The sequence below is a fragment of the Cibotium barometz genome, chromosome 49 (genome assembly GCF_041138505.1).
Source record: "Cibotium barometz isolate CiBa-2024 chromosome 49, ASM4113850v1, whole genome shotgun sequence".
Classification (NCBI taxonomy): Eukaryota; Viridiplantae; Streptophyta; class Polypodiopsida; order Cyatheales; family Cibotiaceae; genus Cibotium; species Cibotium barometz.
In genome coordinates, this window is record NC_141094.1 from 35,759,604 (window position 1) to 35,782,929 (window position 23,326).

The 23,326-nt window shown below is 39.6% G+C and overlaps 1 pseudogene; it reads left to right on the forward strand.

The window, feature by feature from the left end:
- Positions 1-2,196: 2,196 nt before the first annotated feature.
- On the forward strand, positions 2,197-2,922 carry LOC147610537 (AT-hook motif nuclear-localized protein 22 pseudogene; annotated as a pseudogene).
- The last annotated feature ends 20,404 nt before the right edge of the window (positions 2,923-23,326 follow it).

The following is a 23,326-nucleotide window of genomic DNA, read 5'->3' on the forward strand; positions in this document are numbered from 1 at the left end:
ACCAGTTGTCTCTAGGTTTCTCAATTGAAATTTCAATGTCACAAACAATCATACGTACACTCAGTTCATGATGATGCATGCAAATCAAGTGATTGGTTATTGTTGGCTTATTACTCCATTGTTGGGGGCTTCTAAGGAGGTGTGTAAATCATAATAAAGGAATCTGCATGTAATTAGGGACAACATCAATAAGCTTTCTTGAATCTATTCTCAAGTGTTTATGAGTTTCAAGTAGAGACATAAACATGATGGAAGACAAGGGAGGAATGATTGTAATGTTTTGGAATTTGCTTTTGGGCAAATAAGTTGTCTACATGCAGTGTGTAGACAAAGGTGTTATTTTTTTAATATAATTCAAGTTAAAGTTTTTTGTTAAAATTTCGCAATGTAGAGAAGATTACTTTGTCAATCATTGTTCTTAATCTTGTTGGATTTGAGTTCTATAGAGAATAATATCTTTATGGTCTTGGATGAAATTTTAGTTATATTCTTTAGGTAAATAAGGATAATAATAGCAATGTTCCAAAGTATATGGTGATGGGGACATGTATATGTAAATGTTATTAATAAATCTTATGTAGAATGTTAGTATGTTTGTATCAAAAAAAGATTATATTGATTGTAAGCCACATGGATTGGTAAGATGAGATTACATTAACTTTACATGTGGAAGGATTAATAGAGTCGAACATTCTTCTAGCACTTGTTTAAACTAAAAAGTGAAAGTGAAGATTGAAGGATTAATAGAGTTGAACATTATTCTAGCACTTGTTCAAACTAAAAAGTGAAAAAGAAGAATTATCATGTTTAGTAAAGTATTTGTTTGTAGAGACTAATTAGAAATTAAGTCGTTATATAGTATGCATGTCTTTAGTTAGGTTGTTTAGAATAAATGTTGTCCCCTGTGTTGTCTTATAAAGGTTTCGTAACTATATGCCTTTATAACAGGGTCTAAAAAGTATTTTTCCTTTCATAAAGGTTTCATTAAGGTGTATAAAAAGTCATTTGAAAATTACCTCCTTCCTTTCATGTCGGTTGAAAATTTACTCTCTTTGAGGCATGGTTGGATTTTCAAAATATCGGTTGATTTTTTCTTCTTTACATTAGTATTTCTCCTTTCATAAAGGTTTCATTAAGGTGTATAAAAGTCTTATAAAGGTTTCATTAAAGTGTATAAAAAGTCCCGGTTGAATTTTTCTATGTTTTTATAGGACCACATCAAAATTACCTCCTTCCTTTAACACCGATTGAAAAATTACTCTCTTGGAGGCTCAGTTGGATTTTTTATTTTTTTTCGAAGGTACAGGAAATTTAAAAACACAAACACCTAGCCTCTGTGAGGGGAGGCGGCCCCGCCGAGATGAGGGCTGGCGAACCCATCGTACATGCTTATAATCAACCCATCAAGGGTAGGTACCTAACGAGGCCCCCAAGACTTGAACACAAGACCTTGGGAGTAGAGACCAACGCTCTACCAGATGAGCTAGCACTCATTGGTTTCAGTTGGATTTTCAAAATAGCGGTTGTTTTAGATAGTGGCCCTTATTTTGCATGGTTTAAAAAATGGTTTTCAATGAGCACTGCTAATGTTAACTTTTTCTTTGGGAACATAAATAAAGTTATATTTATATTTTTAATAAACAAGGTGTACTACTCTTATAACTAATTTTAATAAAGGTGTACTACTCTTATAACTAATTTTAATGAAGGAGATTTGACAATCCACATCAAATTTAAAAAGGTGTACTAGTATTAATTACAATAACGTGATTTCGTCCTATACTACCTTAATTACAAAACACCCTATAAGCAAATGTTGTCTGTGATTTTAATTCCCTCCTAGTTGGCTAACACAAGTTGAAAGACAAATTGTTTTTTTTTTGGGGTGAGTCAGACTAAGTTTAGGATCTCCTTATCATCAAATTTCATGCTAAATACAAAATCGGAATGCTTTTTTAAGTTTTCCAATCTTGTTTTGTTGATCTGAATTTTAACTGTCGTGGGTGTCAATCAATTATACGTGGTTGATTATTATTCAATTCTAGAATATTTTATTCTGCAATATTAACCGTAATGGGTTTCAATCAATTATATGTGGCTGACTGAAACCCACCTCAATTATATGTTAGCTTAGCTCTCTCTCTCTCTCTCTCTCATTTTCCGTTGATTTGTTGTTTTTTGTCAGCTGGGAAGGGAATGTCTGGCTTGTCAGCCACGACAGGACGTGAGGAGGGAGGAGAAGAGCTGCGGAGGCCTAGAGGGCGGCCTCCCGGTTCCAAAAACAAGGCCAAGCCCCCTACCTTCATAGCAGGAGATAGCACAAATGCGCTGCGAACCCATGTCCTGGAGGTGGCCAACGGCTGCGATGTAATCGAAAGTTTAGCCACCGTCGCGTGCCGGAGACAGTGCGGCGTGTGCATCCTTAGGGGCAGCGGAACAGTCGCCAACGTCACACTCCGGCAACCTGGCGCAGCGCCCGATGCCACAATCACCTTGCACGGCCGCTTCGAGATCCTTTCGATTTCCGGCGTATTTCTTCCGCCGCCAGCCCTGCTGCCCGGGGGGGGCGGCTTAACCGTACACCTAAGCGGTGGCCAGGGTCAGGTTGTGGGTGGAAGCGTTGTGGGCGCTCTGCAAGCGGCGGGTCCTGTGGTGATCCTGGCTGCCTGTTTTCTCGATGCGTCGTATGAACGCCTGCCTCTAGATGATGAGGAGGCGTTGCCCGCCATCGGAGCTTCACAACGTGCAGCGGCCCTTTATAACTTGCCCCCCAATAACACAACCAATGGCAACCACAGTAGCATGGCCCGTGACAACTTGTCCCCCAACCTCCTCACCAATCATCAAATGCCAGATGTCTACGCTTGGCCAGATGTCTACGCTTGGCCGACTGCTTCAGGAACTCACCCACCTTATAATTAGAATAGTTGGGAACCCGTGCTTCACACGTCTTTTGAGGTTTCCAAAATCAAATTCTACCAAACTTCCTCGAACCTCCAAATTATTGCCATGCGGTAGCTTTCTAAAACTCTTCCTTAAGATAATATGAAGATATAGAGAAGAGAAGCTCCTCCTACAACACCACCACATCACCCCCTTGCTCTCAACTTTTTGTGGTTCTTGGCCTTGTTTTTGAAGTTCATACATATCCAAACAACACAAACACACACACACACACACAGAGCCCACTTGCTCTACACCTAGACTATCCACACTTCACACTTGAGGTTCATTTATTCTTTTCTTTTTTTTCAAAAGTATGCAAGAAACTCTATCTCTTCTTACTAGATTTGTATCCTTCACTTGAGATCTTAAAGGTTTTAGTACTGATCTCATTTAGCATGTGAATTGCTCTAGAATTGCACTTAACTACCTAGTCTTCACATGGCTTGTACATGTGTACTTGTACTCGCATTTTTCAAGAACATCTTCTACAACATGATTCCTTGAGTTTATTCCCATTTTTGACTTGAAGAACTTTACCTTGATGATGTGTCACTAATTAGATTCTCCCACATGACATTGGTATATTTCAATCTTGCCAGCATGGCATTAGCATTTGAATCATTCCCAATGGCGAGCGTCACTAGAGTGCATGGAGTAGGTGGTGGAGAAGCTCGCAAGTGTGAAGCGCGTGGACACTACAATAGGCACGGAGTGACATGGGAGACATATCATTAGTCTATAGCATGTCGATGCGGCAACCACCATGCCGAATCACCACCTCAACTATAGGTATAAGTCAGAGATGTTGTATTATCGATGCATAGTCCACTTATGCACCACCACCACCTCATAACCCACCCACTAGCTAGCTTAAGTGTTTAAAGCATGAGGAGAGAGAGGCAAGTGAGAGATTTCATGGCTTCAATTGGAACTCACTCAACCTATCTCCACCACTAAGGGAAGCTTTGAGATGATTGTAGACAAATGCCCTATAGAATATTCCAAGAAAGCTCTATGCTCTCTATGCATGCATGAGAGAGAGAGAGAGAGAGATTATGTCCATGCATGCCCAAATGATTGTGTTCTCTATTAGTACATGAGGAAGTTGTAACTTGTTTGTTGTGTGTGGGGCCTATCATTACAGAGATGACTTACAAGCAAAGAAACTTTTGGTCAAGGTTTTGAGGCACTTCCCCATCATACCTTGAGAGACAACATATGTTCAAGAGTAAGTCAATTGTAGATCTCATGATGTGGCACACCACCCACCATTTCTCAATGAATGGGATATTGAGAATTTGAGCAGATTGTTAGGCATGTGTAGATTGAGGTTTTCATTTATGGCCTCAACAAATAGGTTACAAGGTGGTGCTCTAAATGCACCACAAGTACTGATGAGTAGGGGTTAGAAAGGTTTCTTGAAGAAGTAGATAGTTTCTTTTTTGCACTTCAAATAGTGTTATGTCTCGTACTTGAACATAACAAGGCTTGTGATTAGAGGCCATATGGAAACAATTTATATTGTAGTCTGCATTGGTCACTAGGCTATATAGTTGGCATTGTGCCTCATTTGTGAGAGAGTTCATGTGTGAAACTCTACCTTGGGAGAGAGGGGCCTCTCAAGGAACAATTTATATTATAGCCTGCATTGGTCATTGGGCTATGAGTGGGCTATATAGTTGGGATTGTGGCTCATTAGTGAGAGAGTTCATGTGTGGAACTCTACCTTGGGACAAGGGCCTTCCAACACTCCAACAAATGAAGAGCACAAAAATGTCAAGAGCCATGAAAATTTTAAAGAAACTATATATGAAAAAACATTCACTTGGTTATTCGTGTGGCTATGCACGCGACTATCAGTGCGACTACACTTGTATGATTAACCACACATATAATCATGTGTACAATAATATGCGGTTAGGTGCATGTGTACAACATGCACCTAACCGCATATATAGTCACAGACTGTCTGAAAAAGAAGCGGGGATAGAATGGATGAGATATGTGGGGACATGTGTTCCCACATCTCTCCTCCATTTTGTCCCCGTTTTTTGAAATCACATTATTTAAACACTAGTTAATTATTATTTGTAGAACACTTAAAACATAAAAATTAATTGCAATACAATAATATCATGGATTATATTTTCAATTACATACACATTTGCAAATTAAATAAGGTGTTCATGTTGAAAAATGAATAAATATGAAGACATTGAAAACTAATTAAAGTAATGCATCAATCTTCATCTTCACTTGCATCTTCACCACTGTTGAGCAATGATTTTATATTCACGTGATCACAAATTTTTTTTTGTTAATAACATGTGTTAACATGTTATTAACATGTTAACATGTTAACATGTTCTCAAAAAAGCCGGTGGCAAGCGACCTGGTAACCGGATAAAATCCCGCCGGGCTTTTGCTATACCCGACGGTCCCGCCGGGAAAAAGAAAACCTCGGCGGGTCCCGACGGGGTCATCATCCAGCCCAGCGGGGTACAATTTCCTATATATATGGGCCCGGGGGGCCCTTTGGGAGTTCATTGCTGACAGCATACACAGGTAATGAAACTTGTGTGTGTGTGTGTGTGTGTATGTGGGTGTGTTCGTGTGGGCAGCCGCCCACTGTCGCAATGCGCGGCAGGATGTAGGTGGTCCGCCACACGAGGGATGTGTGTGTGGGTGTGTGTTCGTGCGGGCAGTCGCCCATTGTCGCAATGCGCGGCAGGATGTGGGTGGTCCGCCACACGACAGGTGTGTGTGTAAGGCCATTCTTCGGAATGGTGCTTACCCTGGGGCACTTAGTCGGTAACGCGGCTAGTCTGTGTCCTATGGTAAGTATGGCATGCCGTAGCGGTACTAGTTGATAACGCGGCAAGCATAGTATCGTTATGGCGATGTCACCTTCCCTTCCCTTCCCTTCCCTTTGTCAAATGCAGACATATGGTCGGTAACGCGGCCAGTGTATGTTCGTATCCTATTCGTATTCCCATAGAATCGGGCGGCATTTTGTCGTTAACGCGGCAAGTTGGTGTCGTCCGCTAGTGCATAAATTGTTTTTTGCATATTGCGGCATTTGATCGTTAACGCGGTCGAAAAAATGTCGTAAATTTGCTTGCATATTACGGCATATGATCGTTAACGCGGTCGAAAAAATGTCGAAAATTTGTTTGATTTGACTTGTATTGTTTTTATTGTGTTTGATCCATGCGATACTTGGTTGCTAACGCGGCATGAGTATTTCATGGATCAAAGTTTACATCATATTGTCTAAACGTTTTATTTTATAATATCGTGATTCGTAACTCGAAAAATATGAATATCTCTCTCTTCCTACCCCCCTCTCTCTCTCTCATGATACACTTCACAACTCTTTCTCTCTCTCTCTCTCATGATACACTTCACAACACGATAGATGTATAGATAAGGATTTCTTTTTATTTCTCTTAAAATATACACAATTTCGAATAATTTCATTTTTCTCCCTCTATTTACTTAAAAATTAAAACAATACATTATTTTCCTCTTTAGGAACTCACAAAAACATTAAAAATATCATCTAATGTTTCTTCTCTCTATCTGTCACAACTCTCTCTTCCTCTCCTCTCTCTCTCTCTCTCTCATGATACACTTCACAATTCTCTCTCTCTCTCTCTCTCTCTCTCATGATACACTTCACAACTCTCTCTCTCTCTCTCTCTCATGATACACTTCACATCTCTCTCTCTATCACGATAGGTGTGTAGATGAGGAGTGCTTTAGGATTACAAAACATTATTTTCCTCTCTTTAGGAACTCACAAAACTATTAAAAATGTCATTTAGTTTCCCTCTCTCTCTATCTGTCACACCTCTCTCTCTTCCTCCCCCTCTCTCTCTCTCTCGTTCGATAATGTATACACTTCATAAGTAATAATGCACTTGTTGCGGTTGTCTCACGTTTGATAATGTATTGCATGATGTTGAGTTCAGTAATATTGTTTGATATTCTGTTTTTGTTTGATCATTGAGAAGTAATGATACACTTGTTGCTGTTCTCTCACGTTTGATGATGTATTGGATGATGTTGAGTTCATTAAAATTATTTGATATTCCGTTTTTGTTTGAACATTGATAAGTAATGATACACTTGTTGCTGTTCTCTCACATTTGCTTGATGTTGATTTCAGTAATGTTTGATATTCTGTTTTTTTGTGTTTAGTGATATTTGCTAGATTTACGAAGACGACCAACATGCTTTCCCCCGAAGAGCGTAAAATCGTTCTACGAGGAATTCGCATTGAAGCAGTCATCACAGTGTCACAATGTGCTAATGATGTCGTCAAAAAGATCAATGAGTCTGAGATACTCATGCGAGATCTAATAGACCAGATATGGGAAAATGCACAGCGTCGGCTTCGAAGCGGAGGCAACGCTGAGTTGCTTGATAGACAGAAGATAGCAGATTTCAACCATCAACATATAACACGAACCATTTTGGGGAGCATGCGTGTAGCATGCAGTGATCTTAGAGATGCTGCCCCGCCTGAAGCTAATATGCAACGTCTACAGTTATGGGACGTTGTATGGAGCGAGCAAAGAGCCAAGAGCAAGCGCATGAAGGCGTTGGATGCAGAGTCCCTCCCCAAAAGAGTGCGCATTGCCCAGGATGTCGCTGCAACGTCCAGCCAGGCAGATGCAAGTGGTACAGGTGTCATTAACCGTACCATCTACAATTCTATGTGCACACATCTCATTGGCATCCCGCACGAGGCTCTGTTCGAAGGGCGAACAATAGGCTCTGGTGTTTTTGGCACAGTAAAAGAGTATACAGTTAAAGGTATATCATTTTTACACCGGAGCACATTACTTTTTGCGGAAAGCACTACAAAGGAGAAGGCAGTGCCAAGTTCGAGAGCTTCCAGGCAGAGCAGGGCATGCAAGTTCTACACCCATCGATTGTCAGGTGTATTGCCTTTACAAAAGAAGCTCCTTGGATTACTATTTTCCCGTACTATAATAGCGGCTCTCTTGGTTATACTCTTCTGAAGGTTCCCTTCAGATTCAGTGAGTTCACCAGAGCAATTTTCCGTTTGGATCGAGGATGGAGACAACCCCCGCCTGATAATATTCCTTTAAGTCATCTAGAACTTTCTAAAATAAAACAAATAGTAATAACCATGCCACATATTATGCATGCCCTGGTGGAAGGCCTAGCGGCAGCACATCTGGCAGGAATTGTACATACCGACCTACATCCATTCAATGTAGTGTTGGATTTTACAAAAGAGTTGAAGCCACGCATAGGTATTATCGATTGGGGGTTACTGCTGAGAGCGCCCAAAAAACGGGTGTCTCTCAATTTTGTATTTGAAGCAGACAAGAACCCTGAGAAGGTGGCACAGGCGGTCTCCTATGCAGACAGAGAGCGAAATAAACGGCCGTGGATAGCCCCGGAGCTTTATGATCCATTTTTGGCAAATGCATACACTCCTGCATCTGATGTTTTTGCCTTGGGATATTTATTACAAACTTTATATGACTTTTGGCAGAAAGTACAAGAGTTGTGGATGGATAATAGTTCCTATGACAAAGTTACCATGGATACTATTATTCATAGAGTCAAAAATTGGATGTTTCTGCCTAATCGCGATGAGCGAAAATCAATTTTGCAAGTAGTTGAATTTTTTAGATCACTAAATACTGACCCAGCGAGGACACAACGTCCTCTTGTAGAGCTATCGGTGTCATTCACCCCAACTTTGTAATGATACAGTATCAGGAGATTAAGTTTCAGGAATGGCATTTTGTTTCTCTCTTCAAAATTTGATGTGTCCATTGTTTGAAATATTATCTCATTGAGTCTTTGCAATATCTCTCTCCTCTTGTGGTGTTTAAGTTTATGTTTTCTCTTCAAAATTTGATGTACGCGCATTGTTTGAAGTAATTTTGGAGTCAAGTGGATATTTCTCATCGAGTCTTTGCAATACATATCTCCTCTCGTGGTGTTTAACTTTAAGTTTTTGAGAGTAATGGTCAATTTATCTTACGTTGATCTTTACAGTTCATTAAAATCCTAAAGTCATTTATGTTCATGCAGATATGGCAGAGGCACAAGCAAACGAGCATCAAGAGTTAGCCAAGAAGGCATATGAGCGAATGAAGGCCCTTGCACATGGCCTGATAGCCCGCGAAGCAACAAGAACAGCATGCAGGTTGTCGAAATGGACAAATCCAACTTATGCCCAATGGAAAGACATAAACAAACGCGTAACCACAGAGATGATAAAGAAAATATGGCCATGTCCAGATGGCGAGATTAAGAAGGGAAGATGGAAGATTTCACGTTGCACTCACAATGATATCAAAACTAATGCCGAGCGCATTTTCTTGGAGGTGTACGGTCGTCCTCTCCATAACGCCGACGCTCCACTCTATTTTGCTAAGATGCTATATGCTCAATTTATCCTAGAAACTCCAGTGGACTTCGCCTCCAGAGAGGCCACTGTCAACACCCACGAGGCGACATACGTGAAGAGACAGTGACATTCACAAGGGAAGAACTTGCTCTCATGGTGGAGGGTGCTGGATTGGAGTTAAACAAGGTCAAAGAAAGCTTAGGGACACAGTAGCAGAGAAGGAGAAAGAAGCTGAGCGATTAACTCAAGCGTCAACTCCTCCCCTGGCCAATAGAGGGATTCAAGAGCAGCTCATAAAGATCAGCCAAGATGTGCAGAGCATCTCTTCACGTATTGCTCCTGTGCGCCAAGGAAACCACATCTCTCATTTTTTGATACATCCTGATCTTGTGGGAGTTTCTGCTGAGACTACTAGTTCCTCCACCCCCCAATGTCCTGTATGTTACAAAGTATTCGATGGGTGGAGCGGCCAGTATATACTACCCTGTGGACACTACTACCACTTAATATGTTTAGTGAGGCAAATGCAAAATACTTCCACATGTGCATTGTGCAGTGTCCCAATAAATCAAGGCATTTATACAGTGTTCGGCATGGCTAGCGAATATAAACCACCAGGACCTTTAGATGCAACTCCTAGTGCAATTCGTAATTTATTTCAAGATGAAAGCTAAGAAAGACAAATCCTACTTTTGTATTGATAATTTCTCCAAATACGATCATTTGTACAAGTACTTTTTATGAAATTAATGAAGTGACTTCTTCCTCTATGTCAGTATCTTGCTCCAAAATTCTTTCACCGTTTACTCTCTCGTCTGCTAAATTAAGCTCATCTAAGTCAATGTCTAAATTGTCTTCTATCTCAAGGGTGGTGCACAACGTGCGTCCAACATCAAAGTTCTCGTCTACTACATCATCACAATTGTACATCCATCTGGGCATATCTTCTTCATACTCTTCGCTTTCAATGTCTCGCAAGATCTTTTCATTGCAATACATGTAAACAAGTTTATCTGCTCGATCTGCAAGAAGTCGATTGCGAATAGTACTGTGAATATATTTGTACATGCTCTAATTTCTTTCTGAGCCTGAGTTTGAAGAGCACTGACTTAGAACCTTCATCGCAAGGTTGCGCAATAAAGCATAATGCTCACCACCATTCATCATCCACCACTTCCATACAGGTTGCTCTTTAGCCATTTGTTGAACAAGGGAGTTGGAAAATAAACCCTCTTTCAATCGAAATGAGGTCATCTCCTTTATGCACTTTACACGATCATCATCATTATTATAGAAAGTGTTTACCACTTTATAAAAATCTTGCACCACCTCAACGTTGGACATCAAATCCATATTCCAATATTCAGGATCTAGCATGTAAGCAGCACTGTGTAGTGGTGAATGCGCTCCAATCCATCTAGCATGAAAGTACTTCAATAGAACTTTTCTTTGTCTACTGGAGAATGGTACACGCCATTGCTTTCCCACCACTGAATGCTCTAATTTCTCAGGACACTCCAAACTCCGCTGGACAGTCCACCATTGCATCCATGCTTTTCCGAGATTAGGCGCTCTTTGATCAAGACTTCGTACAGCATACATAACAGGCATCATTACATGGTATGCATCCATCACACTGTTCCACCAACTTCTTCTCGTAAGCGCTGCCTTCAAGACTTTGATTTTCTCTTTCACTTTTTCAAGTTGAGTGTTCTCCCAGTCATGAAATGCCATGCATGTAAATGTTTCGCAAACTGCATCTTTATTTCTAAGAAGAGACTCAAAAGTGTAAAAGTGAGTGCAAAACCTAGTCTCCGCTGGAAGCTTTAACATAACTGACATGCGAGGTCGAAAAATATCTAACACTCTCTGTCTCTTGAGCATGAATCTCACAAGCTGGCGAGCAGTGTCGACGATTGAGGCAAACCATTTGGTATCATCAGATTTATACCAATCTTTTAATACAAGATTCAAACTATGAGTATTACAGCCTACCGGAAAAATATGTGGATATTGTCGCTGTAGGATTTTGGATGCATTTTTGCAATTTTTTGCATTGTCCATGACGACTTGGACTACATTTTTGGCACCCACTTGGACCTCTATCACAGAGCTAATGACTTGAGCAATGTAAGCCCCAGTTTTGATTGAACCAGCTGAATCCATGGCACGGATGAAAGTCTCACCTCTAGGTGAAATAACCATTATATTAATTAATGGTTTTCTTTGCACATTAGACCATCCATCACTTACTATACTACATCCAGAAAGCTCTATATTGCTAAGAATTATTCTTTGTACACGTTCTTTTACTTGCACATAACATTTCTCTAATAGATCACTTCGCATAGCATGGTACGTAGGCGGTGAAAACCCTGGTCCAAACTCACCAATTTTCTTCCATGCTCTCTTCCAATGCTTACTGTCCACCATCATCATAGCACTCCCAGAAAAGTAAATCGCTTCAGCAAGGGCGAGTTGTGCATCATCGAGTCGACCTTGACGTAGGCTTTCTTGCAATGAAGTTTGACGCATGGGTATATTTCCTACGTCAAAGTTTCGCTTGCAGGAAGATGCACTGGGTAGATTACTTTCTGGTTGCACATTGCCGTTCGGGGTACAAGTAGGCGATGTAGCGGGAGTTTGATGATTAGAACAACAGTGTTCTTCCTGCCTTGATACATTAACGGTAGGAGTGTCATGTTTTCTTGAATCTTTCTTTTGAATTTCTTCTCTTATGCGTTTGGCCACTATAGGTGCAGAGGGGTGGGTACATGACTTTTTCTTCGGTCCGCCTAAAAAGTGTTCTCTTAGTCGAGGCGCCCCACGTGATTTTACTGCATGGCATAGCTTACACTCCCAATCTATGAATCGATCACCAATGTTAATTGCATATTGCCACTCTATCCCAGGTGCCTTTTTTTTCCTGCTATTTGAAATTTGGACTCTATTGGAGGTATCACTGGATCCAACATTGTCCTCCATCTCAACAAACAACCTATTCAACCAAGCATATAACAATGAATACACAAATGAAAAAACAACAAATCACTCATGTATTACAAAACATACATTAGCAGACAAAGTACTTCGAAACTATCTTGACAAATACAAAAGATCATCACATAACACAAAACTACTTCAAACTATCTTGCAAGGTCTTACTACAAAACTACTTCGAAACTATCATGCACATTGCACCCCCAATGAAGGATGCCTTTTGTACCCAATTAAGGATACTTTACACAATCAAAGATCTATGCTTGCCCAATACTCTAGTATAGGACAATAGACCTTCTCTAACATTCACAAAGAAAATCAAAGATCTATGCTTGCCCAATACTCTAGTATAGGACAATAGACCCTTGTCTACTCTAAACTATATCAAGTATCAAGAACCAATACAAAACACCATATTGGGGAACATGGGAATTTCCCACAAGTTTGGGACACGTGGTCAAAAGTTTGGATTAACCATAACTTGAACACCACTAATCCAAAATGAGCGCTTTATAGCTCTTTAGATTCCATTTTTCAAGCTCTTTCCAACGATAGGTCATATGATAGGGTTTTGAGAAACTTACAAACATATTATCCATGTCCCCCTTTTTTAGGTATTCAAAAATGGGAATTGGGAAATTCCCAAATTCACTAATATGGTGTTACAAGCCCCTAAGCAGGACTCTTGGCTCCATCAAACCATTCATAAAGCAGAATGAGGTAGATTACGTACGTGGCTCAAATGCAAAGCTGAATGACTCCAAATTTATCCCTAAATCTCCGCCGCAAGTATTAGCTACGAACTACACCCTGCCCCCACTTCAAAGAACTAAGGACGAGTGGCTCAATAGCCTTAGGAGTGCCTACAAGGAAAGACGACAGCCCCTAAGATAAGGACGCTCTTCCCAAGAGGACACTTCTAGCAACTCGAGAGCTCTACAAGTACTTTGAGGAGAGATATCACGCCCCCAAAACAAGGACTATCTCCCCAAAAGTTGTACGATGGGTGTCGGGCAGTGTTTATATACAGAATAGTACCCCGCCGGTGTTCTGTGTTTTTCTCGGCGGGCCCGCCGGGATAAGCACTTTTTTCGGCAGGCCCGTCGGGAAACCTAAAAGCCCGGAGATGTTACGGGACTAGTGGGTTCTGGCAGGTCATTGCTCAGGTCATGTGAATATACAATGTGATCACAAGTTTTAATATGTTAACAATAGGTTTTGTTAACGTAATCACGAAATTGTGAAGACGTTAATGAGATCCCTGCTGTTGAGAAAACGTTTATCTACATCCATCACTTAGTGTGTATCATTGGATCTTATTATCTCATTGAGTCTTTGCAATATCTCTCTCCTCTTGTGGTGTTTAAGTTTATGTTTTCTCTTCAAAATTTGATGTGCGCGCATTGTTTAAAGTAATTTTGGAGTCAAGTGGATATTTCTCATCGAGTCTTTGCAATACATATCTCCTCTCGTGGTGTTTAACTTTAAGTTTTTGAGAGTAATGGTCAATTTATCTTACGTTGATCTTTACAGTTCATTAAAATCTTAAAGTCATTTATGTTCATGTAGCGCATTTTCTTGGAGGTGTACGGTCGTCCTCTCCATAACGCCGACGCTCCACTCTATTTTGCTAAGATGCTATATGCTCAATTTATCCTAGAAACTCCAGTGGACTTCGCCTCCAGAGAGGCCACTGTCAACACCCACGACATACGTGAAGAGACAGTGACATTCACAAGGGAAGAACTTGCTCTCATGGTGGAGGGTGCTGGATTGGAGTTAAACAAGGTCAAAGAAAGCTTAGGGACACAGTAGCAGAGAAGGAGAAAGAAGCTGAGCGATTAACTCAAGCGTCAACTCCTCCCCTAGCCAATAGAGGGATTCAAGAGCAGCTCATAAAGATCAGCCAAGATGTGCAGAGCATCTCTTCACGTATTACTCCTGTGCGCCAAGGAAACCACATCTCTCATTTTTTGATACATCCTGATCTTGTGGGAATTTCTGCTAAGACTACTAGTTCCTCCACCCCCCAATGTCCTGTATGTTACAAAGTATTCGATGGGTGGAGCGGCCAGTATATACTACCCTGTGGACACTACTACCACTTAATATGTTTAGTGAGGCAAATGCAAAATACTTCCACATGTGCATTGTGCAGTGTCCCAATAAATCAAGGCATTTATACAGTGTTCGGCATGGCTAGCGAATATAAACCACCAGGACCTTTAGATGCAACTCCTAGTGCAATTCGTAATTTATTTCAAGATGAAAGCTAAGAAAGACAAATCCTACTTTTGTATTGATAATTTCTCCAAATACGATCATTTGTACAAGTACTTTTTATGAAATTAATGAAGTGACTTCTTCCTCTATGTCAGTATCTTGCTCCAAAATTCTTTCACCGTTTACTCTCTCGTCTGCTAAATTAAGCTCATCTAAGTCAATGTCTAAATTGTCTTCTATCTCAAGGGTGGTGCACAACGTGCGTCCAACATCAAAGTTCTCGTCTACTACATCATCACAATTGTACATCCATCTGGGCATATCTTCTTCATACTCTTCGCTTTCAATGTCTCGCAAGATCTTTTCATTGCAATACATGTAAACAAGTTTATCTGCTCGATCTGCAAGAAGTCGATTGCGAATAGTACTGTGAATATATTTGTACATGCTCCAATTTCTTTCTGAGCCTGAGTTTGAAGAGCACTGACTTAGAACCTTCATCGCAAGGTTGCGCAATAAAGCATAATGCTCACCACCATTCATCATCCACCACTTCCATACAGGTTGCTCTTTAGCCATTTGTTGAACAAGGGAGTTGGAAAATAAACCCTCTTTCAATCGAAATGAGGTCATCTCCTTTATGCACTTTACACGATCATCATCATTATTATAGAAAGTGTTTACCACTTTATAAAAATCTTGCACCACCTCAACGTTGGACATCAAATCCATATTCCAATATTCAGGATCTAGCATGTAAGCAGCACTGTGTAGTGGTGAATGCGCTCCAATCCATCTAGCATGAAAGTACTTCAATAGAACTTTTCTTTGTCTACTGGAGAATGGTACACGCCATTGCTTTCCCACCACTGAATGCTCTAATTTCTGAGGACACTCCAAACTCCGTTGGACAGTCCACCATTGCATCCATGCTTTTCCGAGATTAGGCGCTCTTTGATCAAGACTTCGTACAGCATACATAACAGGCATCATTACATGGTATGCATCCATCACACTGTTCCACCAACTTCTTCTCGTAAGCGCTGCCTTCAAGACTTTGATTTTCTCTTTTACTTTTTCAAGTTGAGTGTTCTCCCAATCATGAAATGCCATGCATGTAAATGTTTCGCAAACTGCATCTTTATTTCTAAGAAGAGACTCAAAAGTGTAAAAGTGAGTGCAAAACCTAGTCTCCGCTGGAAGCTTTAACATAACTGACATGCGAGGTCGAAAAATATCTAACACTCTCTGTCTCTTGAGCATGAATCTCACAAGCTGGCGAGCAGTGTCGACGATTGAGGCAAACCATTTGGTATCATTAGATTTATACCAATCTTTTAATACAAGATTCAAACTATGAGTATTACAGCCTACCGGAAAAATATGTGGATATTGTCGCTGTAGGATTTTGGATGCATTTTTGCAATTTTTTGCATTGTCCATGACGACTTGGACTACATTTTTGGCACCCACTTGGACCTCTATCACAGAGCTAATGACTTGAGCAATGTAAGCCCCAGTTTTGATTGAACCAGCTGAATCCATGGCACGGATGAAAGTCTCACCTCTAGGTGAAATAACCATTATATTAATTAATGGTTTTCTTTGCACATTAGACCATCCATCACTTACTATACTACATCCAGAAAGCTCTATATTGCTAAGAATTATTCTTTGTACACGTTCTTTTACTTGCGCATAACATTTCTCTAATAGATCATTTCGCATAGCATGGTACGTAGGCGGTGAAAACCCTGGTCCAAACTCACCAATTTTCTTCCATGCTCTCTTCCAATGCTTACTGCCCACCATCATCATAGCACTCCCAGAAAAGTAAATCGCTTCAGCAAGGGCGAGTTGTGCATCATCGAGTCGACCTTGACGTAGGCTTTCTTGCAATGAAGTTTGACGCATGGGTATATTTCCTACGTCAAAGTTTCGCTTGCAGGAAGATGCACTGGGTAGATTACTTTCTGGTTGCACATTGCCGTTCGGGGTACAAGTAGGCGATGTAGCGGGAGTTTGATGATTAGAACAACAGTGTTCTTCCTGCCTTGATACATTAACGGTAGGAGTGTCATGTTTTCTTGAATCTTTCTTTTGAATTTCTTCTCTTATGCGTTTGGCCACTATAGGTGCAGAGGGGTGGGTACATGACTTTTTCTTCGGTCCGCCTAAAAAGTGTTCTCTTAGTCGAGGCGCCCCACGTGATTTTACTGCATGGCATAGCTTACACTCCCAATCTATGAATCGATCACCAATGTTAATTGCATATTGCCACTCTATCCCAGGTGCCTTTTTTTTCCTGCTATTTGAAATTTGGACTCTATTGGAGGTATCACTGGATCCAACATTGTCCTCCATCTCAACAAACAACCTATTCAACCAAGCATATAACAATGAATACACAAATGAAAAAACAACAAATCACTCATGTATTACAAAACATACATTAGCAGACAAAGTACTTCGAAACTATCTTGACAAATACAAAAGATCATCACATAACACAAAACTACTTCAAACTATCTTGCAAGGTCTTACTACAAAACTACTTCGAAACTATCATGCACATTGCACCCCCAATGAAGGATGCCTTTTGTACCCAATTAAGGATACTTTACACAATCAAAGATCTATGCTTGCCCAATACTCTAGTATAGGACAATAGACCTTCTCTAACATTCACAAAGAAAATCAAAGATCTATGCTTGCTCAATACTCTAGTATAGGACAATAGACCCTTGTCTACTCTAAACTATATCAAGTATCAAGAACCAATACAAAACACCATATTGGGGAATATGGGAATTTTCCACAAGTTTGGGACACGTGGTCAAAAGTTTGGATTAACCATAACTTGAACACCACTAATCCAAAATGAGCGCTTTATAGCTCTTTAGATTCCATTTTTCAAGCGCTTTCCAACGATAGGTCATATGATAGGGTTTTGAGAAACTTACAAACATGTTATCCATGTCCCCCTTTTTTAGGTATTCAAAAATGGGAATTGGGAAATTCCCAAATTCACTAATATGGTGTTACAAGTCCCTAAGCAGGACTCTTGGCTCCATCAAACCATTCATAAAGTAGAATGAGGTAAATTACGTACGTGGCTCAAATGCAAAGCTGAATGACTCCAAATTTGTCCCTAAATCTCCGCCGCAAGTATTAGCTACGAACTACACCCTGCCCCCAGTTCAAAGAACTAAGGACGAGTGGCTCAATAGCCTTAGGAGTGCCTACAAGGAAAGACGACAGCCCCTAAGATAAGGACGCTCTTCCCAAGAGGACACTTCTAGCAACTCGAGAGCTCTACAAGTACTTTGAGGAGAGATATCACGCCCCCAAAACAAGGACTATCTCCCCAAAAGTTGTACGATGGGTGTCGGGCAGTGTTTATATACAGAATAGTACCCCGCCGGTGTTCTGTGTTTTTCTCGGCGGGCCCGTCGGGATAAGCACTTTTTTCGGTGGGCCCGTCGGGAAACCTAAAAGCCCGGAGATGTTACGGGACTAGTGGGTTCTGGCAGGTCATTGCTCAGGTCATGTGAATATACAATGTGATCACAAGTTTTAATATGTTAACAATAGGTTTTGTTAACGTGATCACGAAATTGTGAAGACGTTAATGAGATCCCTGCTAAGGGTATAGGTAAAGGTGTAAACCATGGGTTAGCTTATAACCCATAGTTATTGACTAGCATTCAAGCCACTTCTTGTAGGTGGCATGGGAGGGGCAAGTGGACAAGTTGATGAGAGCTAGGTGTCTCCCTTCACTGAGTCTATAAAAGCAGGGTCTATACACCTTCTCTTGTGTATGAGAGCTCTAGAATTCTTGTATGCACTTTGTGTTTAATCCAAGATTTGTGCTACTTTGTGAAACCTTAGCTCTTGTCCCCATTTTGGCTTTATCTTGAGTACTCTATCAATTCCATGTGTTAAATAGCTACATGACATGTTTTAAGTCTCTATCATTGCTACTTAATGAGTATTCATTAGCTTAATCATTTGTTGATGCATTACTTAGTGTTGCTACAAGATATCACTACATCTATTGGTGATTAGATTGCTAACTAAGTTAATTCAACATTTGGTATCAAAGCTTTCTTTCATGAGAGTATTCTCAATCATTAGTTGAGAGAGGGCATCTTTGTGTGTGAACATTGTTCCACTAACACTAGCTTTGTGTGGCTTATAACCTTTGTGTTTAAAGAGAATTTTTTGTTCATTTGTTGAATGAAATAACATCATTAATATGAAAATGCATGACTTGCTAAAAGCTCTTATCTCATAGAGTGGCACTTCGAGTGAGAGAGAATATTCAAGAGTGTATTAACACATCTTTGTGAATGCATTCATGCTAAGTGTGTAACTCCTTTTCTTCATGTATGTGGCAACATGTGAAAGGGAGCAACATAACATTATGAAGAGTTTTTCATCCTTCACTTGAGTAGCACAAGAGAGTGGAAAGCGTTGTGTGAGAGAGTCTCATTTTTGCAAAGATTGTGAAAGGAGAGAGGTTCATTACTTTGATGAACTTTGTGTGCAAGATTGTGTGAAGGATTATCTTTGTGTGCAAGGCTGTGTGAAGGATTATCTTTGTGCTTCTATCTGAAATACATTAAAGGCGGGTATCTTGAAGTAGTGCTGCTACTTTCACACTCTTTCATTTTTGCAAAGAGTGTGAAAGGAGAGGGCTTCATTACTCTGATGAACTTTGTGTGAAGGATTATCTTTGTGCTTCTAGGTGAAATACATTGAAGGAGGGGATCTTGAAGTGGTGCTGCTACTTTCAAACCAGTGACTTTGTTCATCTTCTTGGGTTGCAGGAAATAGTGTGGGATTAGCTCCAGTGACCGTTCGCCTTCTATGTGAAACAGTGCTGCTGCTTCTTAAAGTGATAACTCCAGAGACTGTCCGCTTACTTGTATGCACTTTAGCTGCTTGTGACTCATGAGCTGCTGTTTGTGACTCATCATCCACACGAAGCCAGTCTCCTCTACATGCTCTCCTTCGATCACCAGGCCATCTGTTAACAACTAGTCAAATAGCTCTGTCAAAAGCCTTCTTCTTCTTAGTTGATGAAGAAGATATGGCGTCCTGTAGTAGGATCCTTGCCATTCTTTGATGTGAAGCTAAAGACAATGGAGTTGCTAAAGCTGCACCTGGTATCTCAGAAAAGCAGAAGCTACGCCTTATGTAGCCGATTCTGCAGAGGAGCACGTCGTGACAATAGTTGTGACAAGCTTAGTAGTTATGTAGCCAGAGGAGCACGTTGTGGGAAGTAGTTGTGACAAGCTTAGTAGTTTCATAGCTGATTCTACAGAGGAGCGCAACGTGGGCAGTAACTGTTTCCAGTTGGCAGATCCTCACATAAAACACGTCTTTGCATGCTAGGTATAACAATTAGCGGCACATCATTATGGCGTTGAGCACGTGACTCCAGCTGTGCATCAGCTAATAGCCTTGCTATTTTGAGAAATAAATAGTTGTTTCCAAAACGAGTTGACCATAATCACTACAAAGGTTCCCAATGGAGCATCAACAAACCTTGGAAAGAAAATTCCTAGTCCTATAAAAAAGGAATCTTCCATGCCTAGTTCTTGTGAGTCAAGTAACTTCAAAGGAAAAAGGATAAACATCAAAAAAATCAAAATAAAAAAATAAACCAAATCTCACTACTACATGCTAAGCTCATTGGATATCCATTTCAGTGAGATGACTCCCTAGCATTTGATCCACTCCCAAGTTTTGGCATTGTTGTGATGCTTGTGATACCTATTCTCCCCATACATTGGGTGTTACGCTTTCCTACAACACATTACAACATGCATGAGATATGAAAATCATGACAACACATGAAGTAAACTTAGTGAAAATGGCAAAAAGAGAACCTAAAATTCATGCAAGCCAGCCTGTCTCTCCTCCGAGCTCATCTTTTTTCACATCGTACTTCAGCAGACTCGCATGCACTGCCTTTTCTTTAGGGTGGTGTGGAGTAGCCTCCTTGGCTTTCTTCCATGCCTTTTTCTAGTCCTTAATGCTGAAATTGGTGAGAATTTGTTTTCCCTCTTTTGCGCACCTCCTTTCATGAGACCTCCTATTATTGAGGGATGGACACATCTAATGCATAAAAACATTACATAAAAAGATAGCTCACATAAATCATGCATTACATGAAAAGCTATATGTATAAAAACATCACACAGCATGCTCTATGAATGTTCTATGCATAAACATAATGCATAATGCATACATAGCTTACATATGCATACATATATTACATAGAGCATACATATGCTCTATGCATACTCTACGCATAAACATAATGCATAATTGGCACTACACTTAATGAATTATGCATGAAACATAATGCAAAATGCAATCGTGCATTAAGCATAATGCTTAATGCATTATGTATAATGCATAATGCATTATACATTATAAGAATTAATGCATTACTCTTAATGCATTATACATTAAGCATATGCTTAATGCATTATGCATTATGGATATGCTTAATGCTTAATGCTTAATGCATTATACATATGCTTAATGCATTATGCATATGCTTAATGCCTAATGCAATAAGCTTGAAACATTAAGCATTAAGTTACTAAGCGCAATGCAGTAAGCGTATGCTTAATGCATACTGTATTATGCTTATGCATGAAGCATTAATGCATAGGCTTAATGCATTATCCATAATGCATTAATGCATCAAGCCTATGCTAATGCCCTATGCATAATGAATTAATGCATTATGCACAATGCATGAAGCCTATGCTTAATGTATTTTGCATAATGCATATTGCATTAAGCATTAATGCATAGGGTTAATGCATTAAGCATAAGCTTAATGCATTAATGTATTATGGATTAAGCATTAATGCATAGGCTTAATACATTAAGCATTAAGTGAATAAGCATTAATGTATTAAGTGAATAAGCACAATGCATTAAGCATTTTCTTAATGCATTATGCATAAGCTTAATGCATTATGCATATGCATAATACATAATGCATTAATCTTAATATATAATGCATACGAGATTAAGCATTAATGCAATAAGCTTAATGCACTATACATAATGCATTAAGCTTAACCATTATGCATAGGAAACAAAAACTTAACAAAAATAATCCATAGCACCCAAAGGTGCAAAAAAATACAAAGAGTTCAGTTAAGGGCTTACCTCTTATCCTTTTTTGAAGCTTGTACGCCGCTAAGGGAGTTTGGAGAAGGTTGCCTTGACCTAGCCAAAGAAGAGGAGTATTGAGAGGGAGAGAGACGAGACAAGAGACACCACATACGCTCCACAAGAATGAATCATATTAGTCACAAGTCACATATATACAGGCAAGACCTAGAGTGAGTTAGGGCTAGCTATATATAGCTCCAACACCCCCACTCAAATAAAGGTCTCCAGCTGCGAGTAAAAAAACCCTTGGGAGCACAAGGGAAAAACCCGAGCTCCTACATATATTTAATGTACAATTCCACCTTAAAGTCCATATGCAATGTGCTTCTATATACAAAGTACAAAGAATCAATGTGTTTTCTTAAAATCTAATAATGTTTGATTTTGTAGAGTTTATTTATTATATACTCAAGGTAGTCTCTATTAAAGATCTTATACATGTGAATAGAGATAGATTTCTAGTACCACAGAGCATAAGTATGTTAGATTTTTATTTGTTTATTCAACCATGTAATATATCAATGGTAAATTTTCATTATTAGTTTTTGGAAATAGGATAATTCTGATTAATTAATTAAATTCTAAATTCAATATGCATATTGAATGCAGCATGCATACTGAACTCAACATGTATACTGGAATTACAATGCTGCTTCATGTTAGATAAATTAATGTGAAGCTACTTGAGACAAGTAAAGCCTATGCATTGGTGCAGCTTCATCAGACTTGTCATGGGCACTATTGTATGTGTAAGCTATGGATGTTGCTATAATACAAACCTTGCAAGGTAGCATGGTTAATTTTTGGCTAGTTTATTTTATACATTATCATGACGATTTAGTTTAAATGATTTATATGCAATTATGTAAAGACATGGTATTGTGTGTAGGTCATATCTTTTGACAGCAAAACAAAGGTGACACTTAAAGCTGAGGCTATTTTCTATGAATCTTTATATCACCTCCACTTTCTCTTATTATCCAAACACACATGTTCGGCCACACCTTGCTTCAATGCACATTGCCCATGTTGCGCTAGCCTTATCTTTATGCCCATGTTATAGATGCCCATCTCTCTATAGTGCATGTGCTCACAACCAGTTCCTCTAGGGTTTCTCAATTGAAATTATAAATGTTAAAAATAGCCTTGTCTTTATGTCCATGTGGTAGATGCCCATAGCCAACTCTCACTCTATGCTTCTAAGGAGGTGTGTAAATCATAATAAAGGAATCTGCATGTAATTAGGGACAACATCAATAAGATTTCTTGAATCTATTCTCAAGTGTTTATGAGTTTCAAGTAGAGACATAAACATGATGGAAGACAAGGGAGGAATGATTGTAATGTTTTGGAATTTGCTTTTGGGCAAATAAGTTGTCTACATGCAGTGTGTAGACAAAGGTGTTATTTTTTTAATATAATTCAAGTTAAAGTTTTTTGTTAAAATTAGAATGTTAGTATGTTTGTATCAAAAAAAGATTATATTGATTGTAAGCCACATGGATTGGTAAGATGAGATTAAATTAACTTTACATGTGGACGGATTAATAG